The 6,091-nt window shown below is 43.0% G+C and overlaps 1 pseudogene across 1 annotated transcript; it reads left to right on the top strand.

The window, feature by feature from the left end:
* The first annotated feature begins 5,066 nt into the window (after window positions 1–5,066).
* On the top strand, window positions 5,067–5,797 carry LOC104070770 (annotated as a pseudogene). The gene has a single exon (XR_683473.1). The product of XR_683473.1 is annotated as an AF4/FMR2 family member 3 pseudogene (transcript).
* Window positions 5,798–6,091: the final 294 nt, after the last annotated feature.

Here is a 6,091-nt window from a genome sequence, read left to right as displayed (position 1 = left end):
TATATATAAAAGCTTCTTATAATGTTCAGCAGCACACAAGAATGAAATAAACTAGAAATATCCTAACAATATTTGCGATGGAATTAAAACTAGGTGGTGAAAGTGATGGTGCCCTCGTTTTGCAACACTTAGAAGAAAACAATCATGTCAGAACTGTGTGTGAAGGTCGAGCAATACAGTAAACATTGTGTTCTGGCCAAGGTTAATGCAATGAAATATCTTGGTGTTTGTTTTTTTTTTTTCCCTATAAGCATTACCAGCAAAATTTGTCTGCTAGACATGTTTTGCCCTCACCAAGGGCAGAAGTAACTTACGAGTCTCAACTCCCTGTTTTATTCCTCATGGTAACAGTAGTGTGATGACGCACAACCGTCTCTCCCCAGTCCCTGTTAGAAAGGTCAAGCAGGATCTTCTGCACTTTGCAGAAGCCTGCAAACCAAGCCCTTGTGAACAGGACCAGCGAGGGGTATCCCACGGGGACTGCTCCTCTCCCCCAGCTAACCCAGTGACTTTGCCTGCATGCATCAAAGCATCATCATGTATAATCTACTGTGCCATTCCAGTAATGTCCAAGTTACTGCTACAACCACCATGTTGTGAAGCCTTTCCCTCCACGCAGCATCACTTGTCCTTGATGCTTTGGGTGCTTTAGTGCCTCTTTCCAGGAGTCCTATTTGGGACCTGGCACTTAGCTTCTGCACCTGACTTCTGTGCTTCCGTATTTCTGCCCGCGCTCCAGGGTCAGGTTTTAGCTTGCTTTTCTTCCAGATTGTTGTTTGTTTCTAGCCTCTAATAAAAAAGAAAGATCTACCACTTTCAAACCATGTCCCTTGGTAGAAGACAGCTCTGTCTGCCTTGAAGCTGACCTCCAGCTGCCCGAATTTCAGATTCATGACAAAGGCGTTTAGAAACCATGGGAAATGTCTTGAACTCCTCAAGCTCTACTTGAAAAAGTCTACTGTGAGAGGAATCAAGGGCTAATCCATGGAAAAAAGCCTGAAAAGCTTAAGTCAGCGGTGTCTTGGCATTTTGTGAGGGCTCTGCTGCAATGGGGACTTAATAATTTTCTATTTAGTAGATCCAATCAAATAGGCCCCTCACAAAAAAGGCCTGTCCTTTTGCCGGGTCCCTGATACAGTTTTGTCTGTGGTACCTAAAGTTGGTAATACTGAAGCTCAAATCACTTACAAAAGTGGTATAGTTGGAATATTTTGTGCACTTTGATTATTACCTGTGTGCCAATGTACTGACTGTCATGGCACAGACTTCATGTATCATGGACACAGCAGTAGTTTCTGAGTTATGATGTCTGAAGGCACCTCTATGCAACCACAGTGTAATTCCATCAACTTTAATAGGAGTGGATGAAAAATCATTGCTGTCTCTAGAAGCGGAGAGGATACTGAGTGGGTATCCTATGGGGAGATGAGAATAATGGCTCCGTCCATGCTTCTTATCTTTAAACACTATGTCCCTATTTTGGACAAGCGTGTAAAGAACGTGCTGCAGAAATACATCCTACAGCTGGCTTTGTCATGGAAACATGGAGAAAGGCAAAGCCCAGGACAGCAGTATAATTCACCCACAGCTCTGTTGGTGTGACAGTCACAGCTGCTTGGGATGACAGTATTGGACATCAAAACTTCAGCAGTGGCGTACTCTGAATGTCATGTGTACACTGGCAATGGACCATTGCGCTGTCTGAACTCATCCAAGCATTTGTGAACCTTCAGTGTGGGAGTGCAGAGCTGTGCCTTGGGCTTTTTGTTCTTATCGTGGAGAGAGGCTGACTGCAAAAGAGGAAACCTTTCTGCGAAAGCAAAACTGAAACCCACTCTTACTGCCTTTAAAGATTATGTTCAAGTTTTAGGTGTTTCCAGAGGGGAATGAAGTTACAGCAGACATTCACTGCAAGCTCTGATTAAATTCAGTATTCCTCTGCACAGCTTGAGAAACATGAGCTAAAGCCAAAGGATTTGCCATTCAGAAGGCCATATCTGAAAATCAAAGGCAGACTGGAAATGTCTTAAATCTTATGTCCTCTCTCACCTTGACATGTATCACTACTCCTGTAACATCAGATTTTCTGAAAAATCCTGACTTTTCTGGTTGCCCCTTATCCTGTTCAAAGTATCCATAGCAACCCTTTATGAAGGATTATGGGAAATCCAGTATTTTTTACTTAAATGTCTTTTACAGGGGGTAAAAAGTAGGAATTTCATTCTGGATATTTCCTGGACAGAATACCTCGCTTCATAAACCATATCAGTATTTTTATTGAAGAAAAAAATTCTGATGACCTTCCATGCAACCATCAGGTTTATTTTTAGAAGTGTTGAATCTTGCAGTCTTCAAATGCATGGATACATCTTGCATTACAGAAGAATATCGGAGCACTGTAAGTTAGAAATGTTTGCACAGAATGCTTTTCCTACTTACTCATTTTGTGATCATGGGAATGATTAAATAAGACCAGCAATATTTCAGAGTAAATAATAGGACAAACTGTTACATCTAAAGCTCATAACAAGTTACCTCAGATCCCATCTTGTTCCCAAAAGGATGTAGGTGAACTCTTCCGGATGAGATCAGCTCAACACAAAATCTTCTCACCTCAGGTTGTCCCCAGTGTATCCAGAAGGAATAAACAACACTGACCAGTTGCCAGCATGTTCTGTGGTACAGGCATTAGATTATTCCTGTGGTTATCTGGGATACGAGGTGTCTCTGTGTCACCTTCACATCACATCCATGTAGAAGACAATCTGCTGATTTCTCTGGGCTAGTGATAGTCTACAGATAGTCTGAAATTAGGCTTTTATTTACTTCCCATCCAAATAGCAGCCATCAGAAAGAATGGACCTTGTGTTAGGGAAGTTGGACTTTCCAGGGGCAAAACTTGCACATAAATTCTCTTACGTTCATGGACCTAGAGGCAGCTGGTTTGAGAGTTGCCCCACAAGCTGTCTGTGCTGTAGGAGACTTGTGGGTGTCAGGAGCCCTGTTCCATTTGGTGGTCCTTGTCACCATGCTCCTGACAGAGAAGGAAACCTCTCACACACAGGCTGGCTAGAGGGAAGCTGGAAACACATCTCTCTACAAGGTACCTACATGACGTAGAGGATCCACTGGAAGCATAGAAGAGATCCACTGGGTAAAAGGAAAATTTTCTGTGCCTTCCGGAAAGTAATTCTGCTGGTCAAGGCAATGCCCTTGAAGGCATGTAGATGCCATTTAATTGACCCCAGGAGACACATGAGTATATCTGCAACCTTCTTTCTTTTCAGATGTATGTGATGCTTCCCACTTTTGAAGCCTCGTTAATAGTTTCCTCTTCTTTAGCACATCGATGCGGTTCTTGTGAAACGAAGGAACACCCTTTTTTTAAGCCACTTGCTGTCTGTGAATTAATGCTTTGTATTTCTCTTCATAGCAGGTTGTTGTCCTTGTGTCAACAACAGCTGCATATGCAGAGAGAAGGTCAGGCTGTAGTGATTGAGCCATCTTATTCCAAGTTTGCAAAGCAATGTTTCGGATGCAACACTTTTGAGTTTTTCCCTTCCCACTTCCCTTCAATATATTTTATTGGTGTATGTTCAACCCTGTTAGCGTTGTTACAAATGCATATCAGAAAGCTAGCTGTAATGTGTTTTACATAGTTACAAGATAGTGTCCTTGAATTTTGAGGAGACAAGTTTCAAGCAAGACAGGACTGCTTCCGCTGTCTGACTTAGGAGTGCTTCCACTGTAGTTCTCTGAAAGTTAGCATGTGGCAATCACCGCACTCATTTACAGGGCATTTTTGCTTGGATTTAGGTTTTTTAATAGGAAACCCTAAAAAAAAGATTCCGAACTACGGGAGTTTCCCTTATGTTTTTGTTTGAGTGACTCAGTTTTATCTGAAGGCTTAAAAACAAAAATACCCCCAATTTTCCAGAGTAACTGATGTTGCTGCTACATCTTTCATATTTTTTATATAACTTTAAGGGGGTCTTCTCCACTTCCTTTACTTCCTTCTTTCTCCTTCATTCTGTTTTCTTCTAAAACAGAGAGTCTTGAGATGAAAGCTTTGCCTTCTGAAGTCAATGGGAGTTTTCCCATCCGGACCCCATGTCTGGAAAAGAGAAAGGAGAACACCACTGGCTCATTACTGTTTTCCTCTGAAAACGTAAAGCAAAGAACATCACACGCCTGAATCTTGGCAGGGTTCAGAAAAATCTCTGCTGCATAAATGCTAATGATATACCCTTTTGCTTACAGTGGCTTTTTAAAGCAAGAGTTTTCAATCTTTTCCAGTATGTTTTATTTGCTTGTTTTATTTCTTTGTGGAGCTTCTGCCTTTTCAGTCAGGAAGTAAGTGGATGATTTTAAAGACAGTGATTAATCTTAAAGGGGAGGGAGGGTGGCTGTGTTCCTCCTGCTGCACACAGCAAGCACTGAGCAATGTGAAGAATTTGGGGGGTTCTGTACACCTTTTTTTTTTAAAGAGGAGAGTGCCCTGGAGCGAGCATCCTGTCAGAGTATTTTCAAAGAAGGGACATAATCATCTGTAGTTGTCCCACGAGCTGTCTTCAAGTCACCTCAGAGTATTTGGTTGGCTTAGACTGGTGAGTTCATTCAGTGCTTACACTGGATGTTGTGTGGCTTCCCAGATGCCATGTGAAAACTTAGGCAGGCAGAGAAGGAAATTGGGAATGCAGTGTTTTCATTTATGGCTGAAGGAGAGCTCGCGCTGGGCTATAGGAAAAGTTTTATCACGGTCAGATTTAATCCAAACCATTCTGTGTAGTTGCAATAATAAATTTTCTAGTTTCCAGGTAATATACTTTAACTACAGCATGATACCAGTGATAGATTTCTTTTTTTATATACTCTAAGGCCCTTTATAGCTTTTCCAGTTCAGGGTAGATTTAAGATGTTGACAAGTGTCTTCAGAGACAATAAGGATTTTCGATTTCATCCCTCAACGCCACTGCTGACTTCAGTAAGGATTTCAGCAGAAGCATGCAGGGAATTTTGTTTTTCTTACATTGACTGTTGCAGAACACTTGATTTTTGTTTTGCAGACTAACAAGGGGGATGAGCTCTCGAATCGCATCCAGAATACGCTGGGCAACTATGATGAAATGAAAGACTTGTTAACTGACCGATCAAACCAGAGCCACCTCGTTGGGGTTCCAAAACCTGGGGTTCCTCAGACGTCTCTCCCCAAGCCCGATGACCATCTTATTGCAGACTCGAGACTGCCGCCTCCTCCTCCCATTTCCAGCACTACTTCTTCCGCACCAGCAGCCCTGTCTGCCCAGCAGAGCAAAAGCGCCACGATGGGTTGGCAGAAGGCTGGGCACAATGCCGCTTCGGATGGCCAGCAGAGAGCGAGCAAGCACGGGCACCGGTCGCTGGAATCACACAAGGGTGACTTCAAACTGGCCAACCAAAAATCCAGTCTGGAGAAATTAAAACGCTATGCATCAAGTCCCACCTCCTCCTCCTCTTCCTCCAACACTGCCCAGCAAAGCTCACTGAGGGCCACCCTAGGGGACAACGTCAACAGAGTGCAGCAGCCAGCAAAGCTCAATTGTAGCTCGGAAGGAGGAGCTCAAGCGCAAGAGAGGCCAGCAAAGCATGGTGGCGGGCACTGTGTCCAAAACTTCCCGCCTTCTCTTGCTTCGAAGCTAGCAGAAACCAACAGCTTATGTAAGGCCAATGGACGGCCAAGACCAGGCTCCTGATGAGTCTCCAAAGCTGAAGTTACCAGCAGAGACAACCAAGTCGTATAGGGGAGTGCCTTCTAACAAGCCTGATTCGGCCAGGACCAAGTCAAAGATAGCCAAGTTCAGCATTCCTAAGCAAGAAGAGGTAAGTGTTTTTATGCTTTTTATGACATACTCCCTTGAATGGATGGATGGTGCCTTAGAACTACAAATTGCATCTGTCTCTTTATACATTTTTAACATATTAGTTTGCATGTTGAATTTTGTTTTTTTAACATTGACCTAGTATATTGCAAATAGCAGCCTCACAGTAATGTAAAGACATCTCAACAGTGAAATGCTCACTGTCTTCAGGACCATAACACTTCCTACAATGT

The sequence above is a fragment of the Fulmarus glacialis genome, unplaced genomic scaffold (genome assembly GCF_000690835.1).
Source record: "Fulmarus glacialis isolate BGI_N327 unplaced genomic scaffold, ASM69083v1 scaffold47072, whole genome shotgun sequence".
In the NCBI taxonomy this organism is placed as follows: domain Eukaryota; kingdom Metazoa; phylum Chordata; class Aves; order Procellariiformes; family Procellariidae; genus Fulmarus; species Fulmarus glacialis.
This window is presented reverse-complemented; position numbering and strand designations above follow the sequence as displayed.